This window comes from Vanessa tameamea, chromosome 26, assembly GCF_037043105.1.
Source record: "Vanessa tameamea isolate UH-Manoa-2023 chromosome 26, ilVanTame1 primary haplotype, whole genome shotgun sequence".
Taxonomy (NCBI): domain Eukaryota; kingdom Metazoa; phylum Arthropoda; class Insecta; order Lepidoptera; family Nymphalidae; genus Vanessa; species Vanessa tameamea.
The window spans coordinates 6,650,729-6,678,228 of record NC_087334.1 but is presented as its reverse complement, the minus strand read 5'-3'; the positions used below and the strand labels follow the sequence as shown (position 1 = coordinate 6,678,228).

Here is a 27,500-nt window from a genome sequence, read left to right as displayed (position 1 = left end):
ATATAGAGATCCTTTTTCTTTTACACTCACAATAAATATTTAAAGACAATTTTCAACTTATTAGAAGTTCTGAATCATAAAACTCATACTACAATTAATTTTGATGTAATAATAATAGCAAAATCTTCTTAATTATGGACATTAATTTTACCTCATCAGGCGAATTAGTGGTTCTATCTGCGTTGTTCTCGTCATCCGACGTTTCCAAACCGAAACCGTTCGAGAAAAGCATATTTCTCGAATAAAGCGAATAACAATCAGCAACATTTCGTCTCCTCTTGCCAAGTGTAGCCAAAAAACTTTTATAAAGTTGCGTCGGCAGGAGGAAAGGAGATCTCGTGTTTTGAAAGCCATCTTTGAAAGCGAGATTTTGATTTCTAAACGGATTCGAAAAATCGAATTCAGGTAAGAATTCCTTCTTTATAAAATCTGCCATTGGGTGCAGGGATAGAGCGTTTTCTGTATAATCTAAGGCTGTGCCCGATCCCTCATCATTAGGGTTGTTTTCAACGTCGCTCGCTTCTGAATTAGCATCGCTGAACGTTTCATTTTGATCCTTATTATCATCTGAATTGAATTCATCAAATTCTCGCTTCATTGGAAAATTCATTTGTTTCTTCATAAATACATTCGAATTGGAAAGTGTTACCGACATATTATTGGCACTATTCGTCACTTTATTTACAAATATATTAATCTAATCACAATTTACTCTAGTGTCTATTTATATTTAAAATAAAAATAAATATTTCTCCATAATTAAAGTTATTTAGGTATTTTTAGGAACTATCGTTGGGTTAGGAGGTGGCTGGACCGTAACTGTAAAAGTTGAAACTAGTTTTGATGTAATTGAACTTACTTTAAACAATTTTAGCATATCTTAAACTTAACTTCACCCGTTTTATGATTCCAAATTTAAATTTGTTAGTTTATTTTTAGCTATAATTTTAAAAAGTTTTTTTCAAGCATTTATAAACATGTTTTTAGTATCAGTATTATGTTAAACAAGAATTTCATTTACATCAAATAAACATTCGGAAATATGTGTTTTATATTCATTTATATTCGATTTAATAATCTTTTCAGTTATTCAAATAAAATTTTGAACATTGCATCTCACATTTGAATACGTAATACAATGACTTGGATGTATTCCCAAGAATGTTAAACTTTATCGAAGAATCTAAAACATTTTCGACGTCTTTTATTATACTGAAATGTTGTTTCATACAAAAGTTATATGAGGAAGTCTTAAAATAAAAGCAGTAAAATTAAAATCGATTGGTTGCCACGACATTCTCGTATCTAGGTCGGACTTGAAATATTTTTGTGACTCTCATATTTTTTATCTTATACGACCTGATATAGCTAAGACTTATAAGAATACACCTCGCAAAATAACCGATAGAGACCATTAAAAAATATACAGTTATGTATATCCTCTATGGTAGTCATGATCGTACTATTTAATTTTAATCTATAGAATATTTTTGACAGTTGCCCAGATAAGAAACGACAAAAAAGTCATGTCAGATATTAAAAAAAAAAAAAAAATTTTTATAATTCTATTTGACAATGACTTAATGACTTAATAATCTGTACTAATTTGACACAGATTAAAGTTATATATTATTTATTATTAAACTTATGATTTGATTTATTACAATTAATATCATGAGTACCACCTATACCACCAGTATAAACTATACTGTAGCTTGAATCATGACTCAACTAAGTCTCAATCAATTTTACCACAGTGAATGTATATGCGACATTACGGCAATTTATTACGTTTTTAGAAGACGATCGATTTTGCCGCGACAGACTCATAAAAAAGACAAGAAACGTCATAACGATATTATACATCCAAATATCAAAATAAGTATAAATATAATTGTTGTGTGTGTGTGTGCGTGTGAAATATCGATGATTACAGATATACATAAATAGATGGTTGTAAGGCCTTAAAAGATTATCATTTCCGTATAAAATTATTATCAAAACTAATATTACTGGCCAGAATATTACGCTCGTATTATGTTCTCTTAAGGATAAAGTTCTTTAAACCAATGGCGCCTTTAAAACTGTCTTTATCTACGATATTATTGTAGCGGTAAATTGAACTGTATTACAATAGCAATAAGATCTATTATATTTGATATAGTTTTGTAATATACCCGATTGGAATCTTCTAAAGAATTTTATTGTTATGTATCGATGAATGCTAAGCTTTCCTTCTAGAAGCTTCGGTTTGAAATTATTATTGATAATAATAAATTCAATACCTTTTTATAATTTAATTTAATAAGAAGATATGTTTTTAGTTAGACCAATTAAAATTATCAATAAGATTATTTAAAAAAAAAAGTAAGTATGTTCACCGACAGTTAATAGATTATATATAAAAAATAATAATAAAGTGCTACAAACCAAATATTTACATATTGACTTAAGTTTGATGAATAATTAAAAATAAATAAAAATTGTGCCAGTGATTCAATAATAAGAGCTACAAATTTTTCTTTTTACGAAATTAACTAAGAAAAAAATTAGGCGAAGAGCCACCGCATACTTCCTTCCCAAAATAATTAATAACATACCAACTTCAGTACGTAGTATTATATAATAATGCTGTCCACTTACGAAGGTGTTTTAAAACGGTAACGATTTATATGTTAAAAAAAAGACCTATAAAACGGGGATGGTTTGTTTCAAATAAACAGCTTTCAGGCCCCGCGTTGATAAGGGGCTTAACGTTTTCACAAATAAATTAAAAATGCTTTTACAAATGAAAAACACATAATGCACAGTTTATTTCATGACGTCGTTAAAAAGTAGAATTGATTATATTTTGAGCTTTAATTTAATGGTAAAAGTAAAACAAATAAATAATTTAATTAGATTATTAATACGTCATATTAGTATAATAATAAAATGATTTTAAGTAGTTTTTTTTCTTATTCGAATTATTTAGAATTTAGTTCTATCGTGAGTTTAATACGACAATTTCTTATATCGAAATTTTGAAGACAAAGAGAATGTGGAAATTTGAATATGAAATTAAATAGCTTAGTTTAAGAAAAACAAATAATTCAACAAGACGCCAATACGATTATATTTAGACCGTGCATTATTTAATCAGTAAGTTAAAAAACAATAATTTCGTAATTAATAATTAAAATATTATTTTCAAACACAAAATGTCTTATCTAAATAAGATACGACAGAAGTATAATGATTGACAAAAGGAGTAAATTTTAAACTCAAATTAATAATTAAAACGAAAATGCATGTCATATTCAAATACCGCGAAAATTAAAAAAAGAACAACACGCAAAAGGTCGATTATCGCCAGCAATCTTACAGAGACGGCTACACCGACGCACACACCTACACACTCATTAACGTACACATTTACATCACTAATCGAGACACGTGTCCCTTGAACCATCGCTAACAATGCAATCAAAACTTTCAATTATGATTTAATACTGTGTTCACGGTCAATCACTGGGCTTCTTTTGGCGCGAATCGCTATCACCGATTTCTTTTAATGAAAACATATTTTTTTTATATTCAATTTTCGAACGCGTTTTTTTACGCCGCGAAACGGGTGAAGTTTTGAATACCGAACGGTATGACCGATCGATTACTTGACTATTTCAAAGCGACAATTTTTTAAGCGGCCTTCAATCGGACCACTATTTTGATTTAAAATTATTTTTAATTCTGAATTTTTTTAGAGAACGTCTAGATGTCTTTACCGCGAGGTATTCGCTATGAAACTCTTCCCGAGAGGTTGCTGCAAGGAAAAGCATTTCCACAACACATTGAAGGTTTTCTTGGATCGCGCGCGTGTGTGGAGTTTCGGATCGTATCATACGTGTCTGTGTATCCAGACTCGGGTCGTGGTGTGTCTGTGTTGGTGAGTTTTAAGCTAGTGTGTGTATTTTATGACTCTGAGTGCATCCCTTTCGAACTGCATGCGATTTATATGTGTGCGCTTTATTTTTTTTCTAAACGGCGCGGTTTTGTGTGTACGCGAGTGAAATTTTCGTGTATGGGTGCTCTGTTTTTTTGCGCATTGCCGTTCTGTTTCGTGCGTTATATCGAAGTAATAGAGCTGTTTTTCGTTTACAGGATTTTAATGTATTTTTCAGTTTTATATCGGCGATATGAGAATCGCGGATGGAAAAGAAAATGTAAGACGAATAAAAAAATGCATGCATCGTACGTTTTCAGGTAGACACATTTTTCTTTAACCCATTTATAGATGTTTTGCCATGTGTGAGTGAGCTTGCATCTGGGGGGGTGGGAGACTTAAAAGGGTTGAGAGGGGGGGGGGGTTGAACATATAAAAATGATAACGCATCGCAAGACGGCTTTTATGGTTTTTCTTTATTTTTTAAAGGTTTTTTATTATTGAAGTAAAGAGTAATACGTCTGATGGAGAAATGTACTTTCATCTGAATCTAATATAAAAACCTTTATAAATTATATTTTAAGTAAAACAATATAACATTGCAACTCATGTTTGTGGGTTTATTGATTTTTATATTTTAAAATATATACACATACATATATAGTACAGACACGAGATGCCTCACTTAAGTGACTTTATCACGCTTCACCACCGAGCTCTATATAAAACACAAGTTAAACATACACACCCCAACCCGGATTTGAACTCACAAACATCGGTTAAGACCTACGCATTATTTCAACTGAGCCATTCGTTAATCCAAGAGATTACAATCTTAACTTAATATTGTGCTGACTGATTTTACAAGTTATAAAGTTGAATATACTCGAAACTTAAACTCTATCAGTTATTTAAAAGCGTTAAATGTAGTTAGCTAAAATAACTCGGAAATTTGTTTCATTTAATTAATAGCGTTCTAAGTTGCTTTTTATAAATAAATAATAAATAAATAAATATTGGAAAACATCACATACATCACTCTGATCCCAATGTAAGTAGCTAAAGCACTTGTGTTATGGAAAACCAGAAGTAACGATGGTACCACAAACACCCAGACCCAAGACAACATAAAAAACTAATGAACTATTTTTACATCTACTAGGCCGGGAATCGAACCTGGGACCTCGGAGTGGCGTACCCATGAAAACCGGTGTACACACTGCTCGGCCACGGAGATCGTTTACTAATATTATATTTCATATCGGCAGGCAGCCTGGCAAATAAGCAACTTGATGTAACCACTTGGTCACCACTGATAGGTTATGATACATTAACCGTGCTTCACGGATCAACAAAGGAGTAAGGTTCAATGTGCCTGTAGATACACAGGCTTTAATTTAATTAGTATTGCTGTTTGGCGGTTGAATTTAAGGTAAATTGTATATGTACTGATAATAGTACTTTGGCTATGATAGATCGCTTCAAATGATGTCTAATGTTAATTAGTGAAACAACGCCGTGTCTCTTTCTGTCGAATGTCAAATCGAGAGGATAGAGAGAGAGAAATATACTTAGCAAAATTTTATGACTGACATACAACGTACTGCTTAAACCAACGGTTCTAGCAGAATTATATTTGGTATAGGGTTTCTATATGGAACTTAAGCAATAAGAAATAATTCATCCCCTAAATTAAAGGGGGGTGAAAGTTTATATGGATATAAAATAAACTATTGTGAATAAAAATATAAGTGTATATATATATTAAAAATATAGTAAGATTTTTTCTTGATTTACGAGTGGGGTATTAAGTTTATTTCAATTTTATTTATCAACTAGTCGTTGTCCGCGGCTTGGCTCGTTTTTTAGGTGTTGCTAATCAAACGTTATGTATAAAGCAGTTTATGTCTAAGCAGTCTTCCCTGAAATTCAAGCTTGAATTTTCATCAAATTTAGTTCAGTGCTTTGGCTGTGAAATGTAACAGACAGACGGTGTTACTTCCGTATTTATAATATTAGATATAGAAAAATCAATGAGCAGAATACGATAAATTCCAAGAGCTTGAATTAGCCTTCTATTTAATCAGGTTACAATATTTATAGAAAAAGGTCGTAAGTTTACTTTTAGAATTTACCGAAAACTTACTTTATGGAAATGAATTCAAGATAAGCTAAACTGGTTAATACTAGATACCATTAGTAACTCTAACATTAGTAATTCCGTTATTATATATTTATACTTAATATTGTAGGTTTGTATAAATGATAAAAAAGCGTGGACCTTAGTATTTGTTGATTTACAGGCAAGATATATTAAAATTCTATTGTACTTTATTGGTTTACTTTATGTAATTAAAATGTTGGAAAATAGTATCAACTGAGCTGGAAGTACTTAAATAAAGTACCTAAAATAGTAACAACTGAGTTTCTTACCGGTTCTTTTAGATAGAATCTACTTTGTGAATTGGTGGTAGCTTTACATTTATACAAAAATGTAAGACGATTCAAAAGTGCTTTTATGGAAGTACTTAAATGAAGTATCTATTTTATTTATTTAAATGATTTGATTGAACATTTGAATGCATGAAAGGTATATTATTGTACTAGTAAATAGTCGATTTATTTGAAATGGAATTACAATACAATACTTGAAATACAATGTTTATAATATAATTCATATATATATATAAAGTTAACTACATTTTTAAGCCATTCTAACGTAAATACACACAAGATTAAAATGTCGACACTGTGTACAAAATATCGGGTCAATGTATTAAGTGAAACTGATTTAAAATGCAGTTAGATACGATCCAAATATTGTTAACAAGAGAAGTTAAATACTAAAGCTTATCTTCCAGTCATTCTTACTGGGTAGGAAAGATGAGTTAGTGTAATTAAAATATCTCAGATACCATTGTAGTACATTCGCGTTAGAAGGAACGTCTTATACTTGTAGTTTATCTTGGTCTATTGGCTAGGTCGTAAGGTAGATCCCAATTCAAACTCAAAAGCAGTACATAGGTTTTAAGTTTTTCTGTCACTAAACTCTCAGTGTCAACTTGGAGTTTGGGGGTTAACTAACTGTCCCGTGCTGGACGCTGACAGTGGAAAGGCCAGTGGAAGGACAATAATATCAGTACTTGACTCTATTTCTCTTAATGGTCAAGCTTAGTGCAAGCCCATCTGGGTAGGTTGCATCCACTCAGATCTACCTTCAAACAGCAATACTTTGTATAGTTCTGTCTCAGTTTGAAATGTGACTCTGCTTAACTACAGGTACAACAGCCGTAGCATCTTAGTTCCCAACGTACGTAATATTGGTGATAAGATCAATGATTAATATTCCTTAAGGTTGCTATATCTTTGGGCAGTGGTACCCATTTGCTATCAAACACATAGCATAAAAATGTTATGACTGCAGTGATCAAAATCGGTATATACTAGAAATATCTAGTGCCATATTTATGGATAGAGGCGCCCGTATTTCTATCTCTGTATAAAAGTTATAGCCTATTTAATCTATATATAAATAATACAGCGAGAATCCATTATTAATACATAATTATTTTACATGATTGATAGTGGATGACGTAATTGATACCTACAGATCGTAGTACGTGTACATACAGATGGTTTATTTATTGATCATCTAGCAGTGTGTTGATAAACGTTATAATGAAGAATGAAATTTGTCAGCACTTTTATATAAGAGGATACGAGACGATACGCTTACATAACTATTAGTATAAAAGAATTGGTAACTGTGTTACATTAAATATATTGTACTCAAGTAAACGTATATTTCAAAATTTATTTAAATTTGTGTAACAAAAAAAGGCGGTATTGTTATGTATTATTATTTATTTTTAGGGAGAAGGCTTAGAGCTTATTCGACCGCGCTACTGTTTTCCGGGTTAGTGGATACACATGAGTCAGACATTCGACATACGTTCCTCATGTTTTCCTTCAAAACGAGATGAATTGTAAACACAAATTCAGTTGCTACTCGATTTTAAATCGCAATTATCCTTTCGGATATACGTGTTTAAGTCACTGGACCATCTCAGCGCCATAGCGAAGATTTAATATTCAATATTAATTGAAATCATAAACAAAGTTAATAAATAATATAAAAAACATCCGATTTAATATCGTCCAGGGAATATTCGAATGAAGAATATAATTTATAAAACGAATAAAGACAAGCATTAAATATATAAACCTTACGTCATTCTTGAATTTTTTATCGTCAAACATATATATACATTTTGAAGAAGAGACAAGTTACGACACACAGACCGACTAATCGACGTGTCAAAGCTATTCCCCTGCCAAACAGTAAAGCCGACCTAAAAAATGAATTCTGCTGTGTCAACGCGACGCAGTAACTGTCTTTGTGTTGCATTATTTAAAATCCTTATTTATGTGTGGTATTACGTAATGTGTAAAATAATTAATAAACTTCGTTATAATAATGAGTTTACGTGTGTGTTTATGTGTAATTATGAGTCGCTTTGAAAAAAAGGTGACTAAAATGCTGTAATCTGTTTTAGAGCCTATTTTGTTCTATATAGGTTATTAAAATGTTACAATAGTAATTATAAATATAGATTTAATAGTATTATGTTTTAATTAATTTAAACAACCTTTTCAGAAGTATTCCGAAGTGTTGCCAGTTAAGCTAGATATGATTTAATTAGGCTTGGCAATATAATTCATTATTTTAATTATTCATTATTCTACGTTACATCACAACCAATTAAAATAAAGCCACGTTGTCTAAAATAATCTTAAAATAATTTCACTGTATTTATCTTTGAGTAGGCAGTAATCTATTAAGACTGCTACGAAAACAGACGAATTTTGTCCAGGTTTCATAAATACACAGATCAACAGAAAGAGACAGAAATATATATGAGGAGATACGAAGAGAAAAATTAGTATGAAGCGTATAACATTCTTTAAGTTTAAATTTTAACTCATTTATAAAAGTATTACCATCAAGTAAATAAGCTAATTTACTTTACTTGGTGGTAGGGCTTTATGAAATTTCGCCGGTAGGTAAAATCACTTATTATACCCCAAACAACACTACATATACATGTGTTATGGCTTGAAGGGTGAGTGAGCCAGTGATTGGTAGACTATCGATGGATTAGTCTTTAATATTACTTACAATAACAATATTTATAGTGGTCTCATATGATCAGGTGGTCCATTTGCCATCGTGTTATTATTCGTGTAACTTAACTATTAAAAGATTCAGCAATCCCTGGCCTGAGGAACTATACTTATTTAATTTCCCTTTATAAATCTTTCCATTCTCATATCGTGTACTTGAAGTCTTAACAAGACTGCGAGTAAAAAAAAAACGCGTTGATTATATAATTTATCTTGTTTCTTTATTAATAGACTCGGAATTGAGAGAGGTTTTCATAGATAACACGACCGAAATGTAAAGCAGATTATTGTTGTAGAAGTAGTACTCATTTGAGTGATATTTGAATTCGGCTGTGTATTTGGAATCGTAGTGATATTTAAATTGAAAACATTTTCATAACAATAGTATTGATTGGAATTTGAACGTATTAAAGGTTAATGTTTATATTAATCAGTGCACTAATATTGCTTTTTTTTTTGGCTTGTAAGTTAAATAGTGTAATATGTTAGCACATAAAGGTCATATACAAAAGAGTTTTTATATTAGAATTAAATAATATGTTTATTCTTAGCATACCGAATTTAACGTATAATATTTTCATGTCTAAATAAATGTGAAGTTAGTATTTTTTAAGATCTTATATTTATTCGAGTTTAAACGAGTAATACGGATAACAGCGTCTTGTTAGAGAAAAATAATTTTCTTATATGAAATCTTACGTAAGATAAAAATATTCCTCAGAATCTTATATTCAGTTGAGAAAAATAATGGCTTATCCATTATAATACGTTTATATAAAAATATATACTAATATTATAAATACAAAAGTAGCTCTGCCTGTCTGTTGTTTTTCACGTACAAGTCAATATGAAGCTTGGACCTAAAGAACGGACATAGGTTTCCTTTTAAGCCTAGCACCTGAAGACCAATCCCTTAACCATGATGGTAGCCGAGGTTGACTAATAGTACCTACTATATCTATATAATACAATAATATTCTAATAGGCATGTGTTTTAACGGCAAATAGCCGAGATGGCCCAGTGGTTATAACGCGTGCATCTTAACCGATAATTTCGGGTTCCCAGGCAAGCACCACTGAATTTTCATGTGCTTAATTTGTGTTTATAATTCATATCGTGCTTGATGTTGAAGGAAAACATCGTGAGGAAACCTGCATGTGCCTAATTTCAAAGAAATTCTGCCACATGTGTATTTCATCAACCCGCATTGGAGCAGCGTGGTGGAATATGCTCCAAAAGCTTCTCCTCAAAGGGAGAGGAGGCCTTAGCCCAGCAGTGGGAAATTTACAGGCTGCTAATGTATGTAATGTAGGCTTGTGTTAATATTCTATTGTTCCTGCATTTTATTTAATATGAAAGAAAGACACACTTAGATAGATTAGTTGAAGTTGATCGGCAGTTCGAGTGGGCGCAGTGTACTCCTTTCGTAGTGGGGTTCTAATTTAAAATCTCATATGTTCTTTGATATAAAGTCAGAACATAATCTTTTATGTAAGTTGCATAAAGAACATAACCCGCCCACATGCAGTTACATTATCCTTTATAATATATCTATTGATAGTATTATTATGAGCGCCTACTTCGCTAGTTTAATGATTAATAAGAAACAGCCAACCCTGATGTCCTAAGTTGATATCCAGTAAAAAACCGAGTGTTTTATTCCAGTATATATATTCCACTGGATATCTAAATTTTGATATGTTACACTTTCACTTTTAAGATAGCACGTAACACCGATTAACCTGATCATGTTCTCTTTGCAGTTATACTGGGTAACCGTCTTATTAGACTGTGTGTGTGTACGTATTCACTTGTCTTTTATAGTAACTCCTACGACACCGTTATCGAGATATCGGCCTTGAAAATATTTAATAATTAAATCTAACGTGAAATATAATATAGATATATATAACGTATGATAGTTTAAAAATAATGCCCCAGGTGAGGATTGAACTCACGACCTTAAGATTATGAGACTTACGCGCTGCCTACTGCGCCACTGAGGCTTATGAAGGAGAAAATAAAACAAAACAACGGTTGAGAAAATTGTATTACAAATGTTAATTAAATTATTAAATATATGTGTTATTTCACGATGTCGACAAAATTATCGATACCGACATTGTAATGTAACTGTAATTTAGTAGCGGCGATAGTCATTACTTCTGATTTTCCATAACACAAGTGCTTTAGCTACTTACATTGGGATCAGAGAAATGTATGTGATGTTGTCCAATATTTATTTATTTATAAAATTGTCAACGTGTTAAATAATTTAAAGGAAAAGTCATCACTCAGTCTTCGATCGAGGCGACGGTTCGATGCTTATTCCACTACTTGGCTCCGATTCTGGTTGGTGACAGATTTTCATCCAAGATCATGTGTTTCCCTACGAAGTTTTCCTTCAACGTCGACTACGAGAAGAATTTGTGAATGCGTGCTTTTTCAGATTTGAATTCACTATCCTCGATAAAGCTGCAGGGCGTCTGCAGTTGCTCTAACCACTCGGCTCTCGTCAAGTTTTTTGTTTTATACTCACTGAGGGCTATTATTTTGTCAGATCATCACGATCGACATTTTTTTAGCATTAATACCTAATTGCCATTAGCAAAGATACTACTGGGGTTGCTAGTCATATATAAGTAGAAAAACCCCTTATATAGGGACTGCAAGCGTGTTCAAAATTTATTTTATGTTGATATAAAGTGTCGAGGATTGGGAAATTTTATAATCCTTTCAATAGCCTCAGTGGCGCAGTAGGCAGCGCGTAAGTCTCATAATCTTAAGGTCGTGAGTTCAATCCTCACCTGGGGCATTTTTTTGTTCTCTTCACTACTATGTTATAGTTACATAAACTAGTCTTCCATAATTTTGTCAACGATATAACTTAACATTCATGATAAAAAATTCTCAGGGGTTGAAAAGTTTTATCATGTCATTCACAGCCTCAGTGGCGCAGTAGGCAGCGCGTAAGTCTCATAATCTTAAGGTCGTGAGTTCAATCCTCACCTGGGGCATATTCAATTTTTAATTATCTAATGTTTAGTTTTTATTTTAATTACCTTGTAACTAGATTATAAGTTTGTAATTAAATGTTTGTATGCACACGGGATAATAGGTGCCATTGTCTCGTGGGTGTCGTACTAACTTAAGATTAGATTTTTATATTAAGCGTCCGTCATTCAATATCACTAATATTTAGCATCTTAGCACCTACACAGTGACGGGACCATTCGACCAGCGAAGCAAAAATAGGGTTGGCGCTAAGCAAGCGCCGTTAGCCGTAAGTCCCCCAAATCCTATATTCTACTGTGCTATATTATACATCAACGACTATGTGAAGTATATGTCCTGTATTTGAATATATATCGTATTCGATTGCTGTTTAATCGAATGACGAGATTACGTCTTAGGAGTAATTTGAGAAATACTTAATAATACTAAAAGCTATCTTTAGAAAGAAAGGCATTTAAGTAACATTCTGTATATATCCTGCTGTTCGACTAAGGTCTCAAAGTTTACAAGTTATCCTTCACGCTTCACCAACGGGGTTGATATGGACACGATTTTACTCCAGCGCATCCAGTTACCATATATTTTCTTCAATTAACCAATAGGAGATTCATTATAAAGACAAATTAATCACATGCAAGTACAGTGCTTGCGTGGGTTCGAATCAGTTTCATTTAAATTCCACGTGTTTCGATATCAGCTGTTTCTATCAAATCTGCCATCTAAGATGTTATCTGTCTTCAATCACATTATTATGCGAACGGTACTCGAGAACTCCCGTATATATAGTTATTATTTTCATTTCAACGTAAGTGACTTTAAATTTAATACGTTTTACGTATAAAAGTGTCATTACACGAATATATAAAACCGATGGTCGTAAAGCGAGGGAAGAGAAAATAGAAAAAAAAAAAAATAACCCAAACCTATATATGTACATAGGAAAAATATAAAATACGACTAAAAAATACATAAGAGCAACAAAAATATATTATTCTCAAGACGAGTTGGCACACAGGTGTGCTTTGTTCGTGTGAGTGATGTGTGGATGTGTGCGAACGATGCTTGCGACGGGCATGGAGAAGATTTAGAGCTTGCATTTTTTAAATTTTATATTTACTCAGATAAATAAATTAATACGGAATTTAAACTGATATTATGGCACTAGGACTTGATATATCCTTAATTATTGTCAAAGAATGAGTGAACGATACTTATGTACATATACAACTAATTAAAACAAAGTTCTTCAATTGAAAATTGTACAAAGAACTTCAATGACACGACAGATATTTAATTCCGTCACTCTTTTCTATGCACAGAGTATTCTAAAATATATTATTGAATAAATAATGATAGAATTAATGAATGTAAACAAACTAAACTGTCTTCGAAGTAATGCTTAAATTATTTTATAATAGAGCGGTTTATACATTACAAGTTCCATTAATAAATATTTTGTTGTTGTTTTGACTATTTAAATATTTATTTAAAATTCGAATTAACATGAGCTTAATTTATTTATAGTAATGTATTTAGTAACTGTTTGCATAATATTGTTATGATATTTACTATTCATTATTCTTATTGTATTTATTTATAAACTTGATATTTATATACATCAGCCGTAAGTTTTTTTTTTATAAAGTTTAAAAAAATATACTTTAAAGTCGTCTCAATATATTTCTAAAAGAGCTATTCCTAGACCGAATAGACGATGATATGTATGTGTGCGTGCTTGCACCTTCTCATATGAAGTATTGACATGGATGTCAGAAATGAATACTAGACTGGATGAGATTAGATATAATGTTTTTCATTATATCCATACATGGAAATATATCATCTGAGATAAAAAATAATATGATAAAGACAACATAAATAATTACACGTGGTATTCCTGTAAGTTCTATTGGCAGTGGATATACTTTTCATAAAATATCTTACCCGACTTTAACATTACATATAGAATCCTTGTAAATCTGTGTAAGTATAAAGCCCTCATTTTTTTTTTAATATTACTAGTAGCCGGTTGAGGTAATGGGCCAAACGATAGAAAGTCACGAGACACTGGCATTGGCACCGCAAGATATATTAACCATTCCTTACAACTCTAATGCTCCACCAACCTTGAGAACTAAGAAGTTATGTCCAAAACGGAACACAAGAATGTTGAGTATATTTGTTTGGCTGTAGAATATGTAATGAGTGGCTACCTACCCAGACAAGCTTGCAACAAAGCCAAACTACCAAGTTACTTCAAATATATATAACGCATATAAATATATAGGTATGTTTTTCTTTTTGGCTTGAGATTATATGGTTATTAGTCATAAATTATATACATGAATACTCAGTAACGGTAACAGATTTTAACTTGCCATCGTTTTAGATCCACAAGTACCATCCACTAAATAGTTCGATATTTAGTTGTATGCTATAGAATTTTTAAACACAGCTACAAAACAAAACTATTTGTTTTCAATGCTACATCCAGTAAGAAAACATTTTTTTTCTAATATCTACGTTACGCACACATATTCAACTTTCACGTACATATATGTAAGACCTCATATCGTACTTACGACCTTCTTTCTTAACAACCAAGAATATACTCCATTGCGAAATAAAGGCGCACTATCTGAAGTTTGTACTACTATTACGGATAAATAAAACAAAAAAAAATCCCAGTAACAGTCCGGGGTCTGGGAGATGGACTGTTCATTACCGTGCCTCGGGAAGCACGTCAAGTATTCGAAGTAGTCAAAGTATGTTGTGCACACACGTGTGCACTGTGTCCTGCTTAGTTGACTGGTCTCACTTGAAATGCTTGGCCACTATTGGATAGGAGCACATGAAAATCATCCATATAGTATAAAAGCAAAATATCACTCACTGAATAATCACGAAATCTTAGAAACTGTAACACCTACAAACTTGAAATTAGGCCTTATAGGATTTAGATCCGCTAAGGGGGTAAAACGGGGATTGCATGTTTTATAAATTTCGCGCGGGTAAAACCGCAAGTTCAACTAGTATTATTATAAAAGCATAAATTACGAATAATATTATTGTAATGAATCGTCAAAATAAAAATAAAATAAGACACGATCCTAGTCGTATTATAATATCCTAAGATACTCTATGTATTTTTTCATTTTTAGAATAGTCTAATATGTCCAATTAATGGCTCTGATTATTTGAATTCATATTTTTTTAACAAGTTTTCACACTTACGGTGAAAGAGAGTCGAGATGGCGCAGTGGTTAGAACGCGTGCATCTTAACCGATGCAGGGTTTGAACCCGCAACAACCACTGAATTTTCATGTGCTTAATTTGCGTTTATAATTCATCTCGTGCTCGGTGGTGAAGTACTCTGCCACATGTGTATCCACCAAACGGAATTAGAGCAGCCTAGTAGAACATGCTCAAAACCTTCTCATTAAAAGGAGAGAAGGCTTAAGAAGAGCCTTAGCCCAGCGGTGGGAAATGTACAGGCTGTTAATTTGTTATGGGGAAAATATGTTCAAAAATGTATTTGAATAGTGTCTGCGTATACTTTTTCCGACAGGATTTGTAAACTAGAGCCTCGTACGGTCAGAAAATGCATAAAATATTCTATGAATTTATTTCAGAGGATTTCAAACATTGCTGCAAATATTGTACGAATCTTATCGCGTGTATTTTTTACTACTTTTTATTTCTTCCGGACCGAAACATGAAAACCTTCGAAAACTTTACTTTTTTTATTTTTTTATTAATTTAAACGTTAATAAAGAGGTTAATCTTATTTTTACATTTATAATTATTTCGTGAAAAGAAGTTATAATATCACGAAGAACTACTATGACAAGAATAAAATAACCATACACAAATTGACATTAGTTTGAAATGAATATCATAGATAATTTCTATTGTTTAAATTTTAAAACTAAACTTATTTTGATGTTATTCTAAATTAATTTAATCACAAGTTAGAATTGTTTTAAATTCCAATATTGTAATGAAAGTCGAGCGAAGTCGTCATGTTATACAATTATTAAATTTTTCTGCCGACGGTCCTCACTATCTTTCTTGCTATAACTTATAGTTTCGGATAATGCATTAGAGAAGTTCTTTATGGAATAGAAAATTCTTATATCTATGTACGGTAGGTATTTTATCGTGTACCGTCCATTATAGTACGAGTGTCTCATTTTATGGTTTCATTTAAAAAAATTACGACATTAAAATATTAATATAACTGGCTGTATAAGAAAGTATCTGAGTCTATTGTAAACGAAATTAAAAAAGTGCTATCGCTGTCAATTGTGATCAGGTTTTCGTGTTTAATATAAAATAATACTTTCTCGTTTTCTAATATCCATATATAAAGTTAATAAACTGTCAAATCGTGTAAGTATACATGGTGACTTTATTGAACGAAATTAATAATAATATAAGATACATTTTTGACAGTATATTTTGCAGTTATCGTCAGCCATATTTAAAGCAACAATATTTGTACCAAAATAGAATTTCCAAAAGTCGGTTAACAATTGACGATTGGATTGAATACCGTGTGTCCAAGAAATAGTATCATATGACTTCACTTTCTTCATATACCTGGGAGACTGCAAGATATATATATATATATATATATATATATATATATTGTAATATTTAAGTGTATATGATGAGTTTCTTGCCAATTCTTGCTGTTATCTTTACAAGCAATTATCAATTAGAGTGACGTTTTAAATTTGTCATTGAGAGTCCACTTGAATAAAATCTACTAAACTCCATCCAAAATAATTCAGCCGAGCCCTTCAAAATCAAACAAAGAAACTCCCTTAAAGTTTTACTCTCTTGAACTTGGACGTTCAAGTGAATATTGCGCAACAAAAACTTATCTAAATAACAAAATACTTAATTCGTTTCAATGTTTACAAATGATTTCGATGGTCGTATAGTTTGATCGTTACATCAAATCGGGTGCAGTCAATATCGTTAACGGTTTACCGCAACCGGATGGCCATTACCGTTGCAACCCGTGGTTTCCATTGAAAATAATTACTGTTGAGGACGAGGATGATTTATTTGATATCATATAACATACACATATAAAAAAATATATTAAAAACGTGTGCAGTTCGTTTTCGTTGATTTCCATGCAGGATAAATTATTAATTCATTATTAATATCATAATCGTGTTTAATTATCTATGTAACTCGATTGTCGGAAAAGAGTGACTACTGAGTTATTTATAGGTAGACGGACGGATGAATGAGCTACCTGAGGGTAAGTAGCCACCTGATATTATTAAAATATTAAGCACTCTTTACATTATCAATGTGCCACTAACGTTGGGAGCTATTCGTAAGATGTTATGTCCCCTGTGGCTTGTGGATTAAGCCTTCAAACCTGAACACAGCAATACTAACTACTGCTGTTTGGCGTTAGTATATCTGATGATTGGGTGGTATCTACCAAGACGGACTTGGTCAAAGCCTTATCACAAAGTAACTTCTTCAAAAGTCTTCTCGGTTGAATCTGCATTCCGAGTCTTTGGTAATTTTTAATTTAATTTAGTAACTCTGTAAATGATTAAAGCTCAGAAGAGCCCGCTTGGATACATTTGATTTGATTTGAAATAATTAGACTAATTTTATTAAACATAAGGAAATAAATCTGTGTGTTTGTTTGTTGCGAGTTAATTAACAGATTGTAATATTAGTAGTTATTCTACGCTCGTCCTCAGAGTGCACGAAATAAATCTGGTCGTGACACACTACCATCGGATTGATGCGAGCGACGAAATAAAAATGGATCTGTGTTTTGTGCTAAACCTTGCACTATAGACAATTAAATATTCTGGGCAAAGCGTTAGTTTTTACAATTCAAAGTCAAGATTGCTTAGTAGCATCCATTCTGAACTAAAATTTTGTTAAAAAATTCCAATATTTTTATTGATATACATACATATATATTATGTCAATACATTGATTTCGTTTATCGACGGTATGGCTCAGTATGATTGGATTTACAAAATTGCATATCTGAATATGTAATTAAATTAATAGTTCATTATAATCAATCAAGCGATTTTGCATAGTATTGTAGTAGTATTTATGTAAATTGGCTAGAAGTAGTGACTCGGTATAGTATTATTATGTAAAGTAACCGGCTAGAACTAGTTCCTTGGCAATTCCAATAAAAAACATTTTAAAAAATAACATTGACTCATTACAATAAGGTCACGCCTAAAAATCTATTAAAACCGAAACATAATCAAATATAAAACAATTTCTTAGAAAATTTCATTATGGCCCATTCAATTTGCCGAACAAAAAATCGCCAATCCAACGAGCCCGAATCAATTCATTACAGCCACCGTATTACGCCGAACAATCATCATTAGTCGTCATAAGCCGAAAACAATAATAATAAAGATAAAAAAATTAAAAAAAAAACTCAAACCATTAACGGGGGAAAAGATGTAAAAAACACGGCCGACGGCGGGAAAAAGGAAAAAGTTCTAAATTCAAAATTCGAGCGGAAGCCGCGCGGCGCGGAACGAATTTCGATATCATTAGCTTTTTTTATCTGTTCGCCTCATTTGGCGGTAGAATCTTTATTAGAACTATTTGTTTTATTGTTAGATTATGTTGTTACTCACTCTTGTGAGTAATAAAGATATTGTATAGCTTTTAAGTACCTATTGGATTCTATTACAAATTATGGGCTTAAAATACAACTTTAAATAATTATTTACACGTATAAATCTATTTACTTACTAAGGGGCGCCCCTCCACGTTCAATTATCATCGACTTGCTTGTTCTAACCACTGGACTGTCAGCTTTATAATAATTATGTAATACTATCATAATTATTAGACAAAACACGGGAGCACGGAAAAGTGTGTATACTCCCATAAATACTACGGACTGTTAATAAAAAACCCAATGTTTTTTATCAGACCAAGGAACTAGGGATGTGCTCCCATGATTAGCAACTAGTCCAACAAAGCAGTCAATAATGAATAATTATTATTACTAATAATAATACTTCACACAACAACATTAAACAAAACAAACGGCGATTCGAAATGCAGACGATCGTCATCAACCCGTTCAAGTTTAAAGCGAAATTAGCACCAACCCGCGGTGTCGTAAACCTTAACATATTGACAGCTGGGCCGGTTGTTCTTTCATTTTACGAACAAACAAACGTGTACGCTTCTTTTGTGGGAGAAATTCTGCTTTTATACTTATTTTTTAATATCTGCTTTATTATTCGCTCACGGATTCTCTTGCTTTTTTAACGCAACTACGTTACAAAGACTATGTCATATAAATTGGTACTTCAGATATACACAAGTCATCAGGCGTTGATAATTTTTTAAACGTCCATGTATCAAAGCATTGTTTCGACGTTACTAATAGTTTTACGTATTTTTGACTTTCCCCTTAAAATATATAAATTCTCCTTTTTATCATAAATATAGATTCCGTTTTCGATTTCATTGTGGCGAAGCTCAATCAGTGATAACCGTATAAATAAAACCTCGTTATTTAATTTATTATTTTAAAATAAATTCCGAACTTTGAACAAGGTAATTCGAAATTTAAAAATCTGTTCGAATGCATTTCAAAGCCATGATTTTTACAATCGCGAGGCGTTACCGCGTAAAACATATCTGGTCAGTCTTTATGACTTCTAAAGTTGCCAGTTCATTATTGGTCATAAATAACGTGAATATTTGTAACGTGGGATATCGATACGGATAAACAAATACGAGTATCTGTTCAAACTAACAAAATGTTGTACTAAATTGACTATGTATTTAAGTAAGAAAAAGTTTTTTTGTAGGCTCTATATTCCGGACAACTGCCAAATCCCAATTAATTATATAAAATAAATACTTAAAAGTGTTTATAAGAGGTGACTTGAATAAAGAATAATATTCAAATTTTCATTCGTTCCATTACATTCCATTGGGTTCCAACTAAACAGGAGCGGCGTTACAAAATTTTCGTTTTTCTTTTTTAACGACAAAAAAACAATAGTAGATTTGAAATGATTAGTAATGAATAAAATTTAAAAGCAAAGCAAAATTATTTCCTTTGTTTATGTTTATGTTTATGTAAATTCTTGTACAGCTGTGTAGTTGCTATAGGTACCGCACACTTTTTCTAGACGCCCCATTTTTTCTACCCCCATACAATAATACTATGTAGAGTTGTATTTTGGTTTAACTTTCCACTGTAACAACACGTACTTGTTCTAATAACCCAAAGTTGGTAGTTCATTGACAATTTCCTTATAATTTACACTATTTAGAAGTAAGCCCGCTTGTCAATTTTTATACAACCAAACAGCAAGACTTTGTATTGTGTTTTTAAAAGGAAAATTACCTATTGTAATATTATAGGCTCATGGTTTCTATGGTTGTTAACGATGGCATCAGAATTTTATTTACATTTTTTTTTATTCTTCAGATAGCCAATCTGGCAAATCGGCTATCTGATGGAAAACATTATAAAAAAAGATACAATTTATTTTGGAAATTATTTTGAATATAACCATGGCTATCACTTTATTGAAGAGACAAAAATTACGTTTTAATTTACTACGTTCTAGGAGCATTCTAGTTTTGTTTAGGAAAACGCCATCTACCTTGCTATTTGAGAACGAACTCTAGATAACCTAAGTCAGACTAGACAACATATATGTTTCGTATTAAATATATATACGTATATGTACATATTATATATGCACTAGTTTATTGATGCTTAGGTATAATTATACATTTACATAATTTATACCATTCATACTAATAATTAATTATCACAATAAATATATACTAAGTTTATTTAAAAATAAAACGTTTCATAAAAACATTAGAAATTTTTGAAATAACAAAGTTCAAATTCCATTCAAAGCATTTTAATAAAATGAATCACCATGTATATATATCAAAAGGGATCATAGTGTTAACTATAAAAAAAAAAAAACTAGAATAATATAATTCTAGAATTAGATTATAATTATGCACACATCTATATGTCTACGTCATGATTTTGATCATCAACAGGTGGCTATCATGCGTCATCACTTCTAACACTCATTAACACTACACAATCAAGCGACACTTCAAAACATTAATATATAAATAAATAAATATAACACTTACGTATATTACATCGTCCCGGTTCAACTCAACGTTGTTACCAAAATAATCCAAAAATCAGGAATCTCGTTCGTGTATCGTTTGCATCACGTTTTCCCCCCAAAACTAACAACTTAACTCCCGAACAATCACCAAAACATAACCTACACACAAACGAACACTTAGAAACGTTTCGTCGTAAGAAATAAATGATCCAACACCATATTTCTACCGATGAACCCTCGAAAGGTACCCAGAAACAGCCAGGCTCGCAGGCAAATTAAGTCAATACGTAATTAAAACTGGCACAACGCACACATACAAAGGATCGACATAAAAATGCGGGAGAGAAAAAAAAAGTATAGGTTTAAAATTTACCCGGTATAAATTTGTGTTTTTTTCCCTTACCTACTTATGTATGGGGACATGCGCAGTAAAGGGTTAAGTTGTTGCTATACGACCGAATAGAAAAGTCTTTTAGCTTCATATATTTGTTAGTTAATGATGATTTTTTAATTTTGTCGGTTTATCGCTCGTAATTAGTAGAATGTTTTGTTCATTTTGGAGGTGGCGCTAGGTGTCTCGTCAATAAAAGAAAATCCTAACCTCAATACTTATTTCAGGTGTCATTGGACTGTTTTCAGATTACTATTCAAAGTTAAGGTTTAATTCAGTGTATCATTAAAATGCAAGTAAGTAATATTTTTAAAAATCAATATATATTAAATAAAAGTGTTAATAATAACATTAGTTTAATAATCTTTATAGTACAAAAGTTAGTAAATGCATTTGTTTTGTGAAATAATTGTATTGTTCAATAAAGCTTATTAAATCCCAATCATTTATAAGGCCAATTTTATGTGAATATGTTTTAAGCGAATTTAAAAATCATGCTAACCAGTAAACATTAACTAAATAAACGTTATAATAGATTTAAAGTACATTAAGCGATGCGTGAAACTAAAGATAAAAAAATGTTTAAAGAAACAAACTGTTTAATTAAACTCAATGAAAATGCTATTCAATTTGCCATCGTAAGTCTCATTAATGCAATTTAATCATAAATTATTATTTAATTTATAGATATTGTATTTTAAATACTATTAATTGGTATGTTAAACAATGTTCTTTGCCTAAATTATTGTATAAAAAATTAAAAAAAAAACACATAAGCGCTAACGCCATCTGTGTGGATTTTCTAGTAACTGTTTTTCAGGCATTTTTTTCAGCGGAACGCGACTTCATAAAAAACAGTGAGAGGGCGCTATTGAATGGGGTTTTTTCAGGTAACCTATTTGGACAATAAAAATAACAAAATGCATTTAAAACGTAGCAACATGCAGCGACTAGATTGTACTTTTTTTTACATTGAATTAAATTGACTTTAAATCGATTTACGGTAAACGAAACGAATCAAAGTTTGTTGTGCGATTTTTTTAACGAGTTAATTTTTGTTTCTTTTTTTTTATACAGATAAGATAAAAATAAATACCGGACAATTTAACATTTAAGAGAACGTTGTTAGAGTTTATTGTAAGTAAAAAGTCGATTAAAAATATAGATTTGCAGGGAAATTCCATACAAAATTATATAAGTGGATAATAAAATAGCGTGAAATTAGTACCTATTCGTTCAATAAGAATAAATGCTTAAATTCTTCAGCTTCAACGTAACATTAAAACACGCGTGGTTATAGTGCATACTCGATATAGTATAATTTGAATAAAATCTAAATTAATTTATATTTGTGTTCGAATTTTAAAAATTATTACATTATAAATTTTAAACATGTTCGATTAAGGAATCCAACATTCAGCCTCAAAAAAACAGTATTCAGTTAATGTAAAAAATAAATGAATAGAAAACAAAATGTCTAAAACATTTCTTACCACGATCAAGTTTTCACATAAAGCTAAACGCGCCAAAGACAATAAATCCACGTTGTCTTGCGTATCGTAAAAAAATAGTCAATTTTTCTTGATCACCAACAACCCCTCCGTTACTTGGCTGTGGCCTATTTTGTCTTTGTTCGTATTATTTTATTCCCGTCGTTTAAGTCTTTGGATTTAAAAATAAAAGTACTAATGAAATTAAACTGTCGAGTTCTTTCTAATAAAAAAAAAAACTATATAGAATATAATCCGTCAAAGTTGAGAAGAACCAAATAAATTAAATTTATTTTTCGTCTGGTCTGGTAATTTTATTTTATGAATTTAATAACTTATAAATTATTTGTTTACGTGTAGAGAATTTAAATACAACTCATTGGTTTTGAGACCAGCTAGTACGGTTTAAGATTAGGTCGCGAATTCGAATACGTGTAGGCAATCTAAGAATCTCAATAGAAAACTGGAAAATTAGAAGTTGGTAATATTGCATTCCTCTGCCTCGGGAACAGTGGAAAGTGGAGTCCTTCGCCTGATTTATATCTCGTGTTGAATTGTTATCCTATTGGACTACGAGACTAAGATAACACAGAGTAGATATGACATATTTCCCATATACTTTTATATATACAAATATTATTGAAAAAACGCGCTAACTTTTAGCCTAATGTGTACTTGAAGTATCTTCAAATACAGTTGAATCATTGTGATGTTTCTTTTCGGTTTCTAGAATATCTTTATCCAAAATCTGAGGTTAATACCTCCTAAGCATACAGTTTTACTCTAATCTTTAGAGGTGCGAGGTCTTTGTGACCGCGAGGTCGCAAATTTACCTGGAAATAGGGCTTTCCGAAGCGAATCTGGATCACTAAGCACCCATCAAATATTCTACCACCAAACAACAATAGATCATTTTGTTGTGTTTGGAAGGTGTGCCAATATAAATCGGTACAAGAGACAACGGCTTAGCTCCCAAGGTTGGTAGCGCTTTGATGGTATAGTTACTTTACTTTATACTTTATTGTACAACGCAAAGAGAAAAAAAAACAAGGATACCTTATCGCTACATAGTGATCTCTTCCAAGCAACCTACCTGATCGTTAATATTTATTACAGCGCCAATATCTATGTGCGATGGTGACAACTTACCACCAGGTGGCCCATCTGTTCGCCTACCATTTGCTGACCCAAAGCTTACCATACTTTTGGTTTTTAAAACTATCATTACTGGTAGAGTTTTAACCTCAATTTATATATCAGGATATAAAAGTCTTAAACATAAATAGAAGCGTGACTGCTATTGAAAATAAAAACGAATTAAAACTCCATTAAACTCTATCAATGATAACATCATTAATAATTCAAAATAGTTAACATTAAACTCGATAAAATTTCAAAACTTACTTCTAATTCACAATATTAACCGTAATCTTTAATATAAATAACATTTATATTAAATAATTCTAGCTATGTGAATTAGCCTTAAGTAATGCTTAGACGCGGCACGTGCGAACTACATACCTCTTTGCTATTATAAATGTATGTTTAGTATGTTTTCGTGACAACTGATAAATATTAATATTTTATATGATTTAATACACGTTGCTTGCTGCAACTTTGTTCATATAAATTTAATATATTAATGTTTATTTATTGTTTTATATGTGATATATTGTGACTTATGTCTTGTTTCTGATAGTTTTTATGATGTCTGTCAATAAGTAAAGTAATGTTTATCTGACATCCGGGTTTGGTTATGAGAGACCTTTGCATGGAGTTGTTTCCTGCTGCTCTCTTTAGGTCATCAATCCACGTCATTGATCACTGAACTTTGCGTTGTCTTCATTTGAGGATATTTGCTTTTCCAGTTCCTCGAATGACCCCATCGACTCTCTAGCTTGCTAACTGCAAGCTAGGGGTACCATTTATTTACCATATAAACGACCACCACGCGGCTATCGCTTATATAGCTAAGTTCTGGGTTAGAGACAACATCTTAGATCTTATAGCCACCTGTGAATTGACGGCATAAGAATTTAAAGTAAACCCTTAGATACCATCAAGTATTTGATTACATCTACCTAATAATACACAATACTTAAACTCAAATTCCTTTATTAAATATAGAAATATTACACTTACTTATTGATTGTCAAATCAAATACTACCACCGGCTACCACTACCAAAGAAAATGTATAATAAAATGAAATATATTTTTCTGTGTGTGTAATAGCATTGATTTTGAAAGGCTAGTATGACTAGTACAACGGTGCTCCACTATGAGTTGGGCATTTGTGTCAATTCTATAACGTGTATATATAATATTTAAATAAAATCAATATATGTTATGTTAACTTCAGTCTTAAGATAGTATAACAACAAATTGACGTCATTATCATCTCGATTTTTCCGCAGTGTCACGTTGAGTTAATAATTAATTCGATCATTATGTTTAGAATCTTTTTAAGGCTTAGATTTGTGCTACCGTGTACTACTCTTGTAGAAGTATATTCTTTAAATAATGAAAATGTATATTTATATACTTACCTATATGTATTGAACGAGAATATATACAGATATGGATTTTTTGATTAATGACAATGTTTCACGTCAAACGCCATATGCAATAATATGAAGTTAAAAACACAACTTTATTCAAGTCACCTTTACAAACGTTTTTGAATGATTGTATTGATTAAATAAACTTACAGCTTCGGTTCGAAGAGTATATTAACCGAAAAGAAAAAAATCAGTTGTCAATGGAACTAACCTAAAGTCGTTTCAGATTGCTACTCTCTAATTTAACAGTATTCCAAGTCGGCATTTTATATAAGCAATATAATATTTATTAGAATGTATGCACATTCGATGAATTATTTTGGGATATATGACAATTGTTTCGTATGCAATTGTATTTTTTACGACAGATGATATGAGAGAAACAGAAAATAATGGTCCTCAAAGGCAGTCTTATCACTTTTAACGATCTCTTACGGATAGACTGTGGTGTAAGAAGTTTTATATAACAATTTATCAATAAAAAAGTAGTAGCTTCAAGCGTTTCCATAATTAATAACAATTGCAATTAATAATGCATGCTTATCAATCACGATGATAATCATTATCAACCGTGATCAATCGAAAAACTCTAAGCGTAAAATATACTTGGAGTTTACGGTTGACGACGTTTGGGATTAAATCTTTGTACAATTATGAAAGATACATGTATTTTTTACGGTATAGGTAGACAGACGGACCAATGGGCCAGCTCATAGTAAGTGTTCACCACTGCTCTTAAAAATTAGCATCATAAGAAATATCAACCATTCCTTTCATCGCCAATGCGCCACCAACCGTGATATCCCTTGTGCCTGTAGTTACACTGGCTCAGTCACCCTTCAAACTGGAACTCAATAATACCAAGTATCTGCTTTGGTCAGACGGGCTTCCACAATGCCTTACCACTAAGTTATATGTACACTTGTATCACAAAATGATCATTTGGTTAATTTGTGTCCATAAAGTCTCGTTCTATTAATTATGGTATCAGTATCTGTTGTTGCTTCTGCTTGATAGTATCATAACATATATAATATATTATTGTTGAACTAAGACTGGGTGACGTTCCCGGGGAAGTGACGTTACCGGACAAACGACGTGGCATAAGAATATATGACACGCGGTCGGCGAGAGGGCCATCTTCAGTTGACAGAAGAGATAAAAATTGAATAGTCAGTTGCATGTTATATGAATTCCTTAATGTTTTTGTCATTTTCTAGAATATAATTATAACTTTGTTAACTAATGTGTACTTATGGATAGTTTTTCAATATTTTGGTGAATGGTAGATTATAATATAATATTAATCTCCTCTATTTCGGCCACGACGGCCGGTCAGAAGATAGTGCGAAAACAATGCGTGCACGCAAACATAAATGTACTCTTTTTTCCTTCACTGACATAATCCGATGGGGGGGGGGTAAAACCCAAAAGACCTGAAACAGTTCAGGCATAGGAGCAATGGCTTTACGTGTTCTCTAAGGCACGGGAATGTACACACTTCCAACTTCAACAGTCCAGGCTTATGTTCTATTAAAAAACTTACCCAATTTTTAGCGACCTATCCTAGAACCCGGATCTCGGGATGTGCGGCCTTGTATCTAGCCATTAGACTAGAGAGGCAGTCATATAATAGGTGATTATTCAATCGAGTTAGATTTTTTTAATATTATTTTTTAAAAACGTTTTGCTATAATTGTGCGTGCGTGCGTGTGTGTTTATTTGTGCTAGTGTGTGTGTGTGGGTGTGTGTGTGTAAAGACCTGTCTGGGTAAAGAGTTC

General features: G+C 31.7%; 1 protein-coding gene and 3 non-coding genes across 8 annotated transcripts in view; 2 read left to right on the top strand and 2 right to left on the bottom strand.

The window, feature by feature from the left end:
- LOC113393854 (zinc finger protein rotund-like) overlaps nucleotides 1-27,500 on the bottom strand; it is a 167,470-nt gene that overhangs the window by 118,974 nt on the left and 20,996 nt on the right. The gene's annotated exons all lie outside the window — the stretch shown is intronic.
- Nucleotides 11,041-11,113, bottom strand: Trnam-cau (transfer RNA methionine (anticodon CAU)). The gene has a single exon. It is a non-coding gene; the product is annotated as a tRNA-Met (tRNA).
- Nucleotides 11,850-11,922, top strand: Trnam-cau (transfer RNA methionine (anticodon CAU)). The gene has a single exon. It is a non-coding gene; the product is annotated as a tRNA-Met (tRNA).
- Trnam-cau (transfer RNA methionine (anticodon CAU)) lies at nucleotides 12,052-12,124 on the top strand. Its single transcript has one exon. It is a non-coding gene; the product is annotated as a tRNA-Met (tRNA).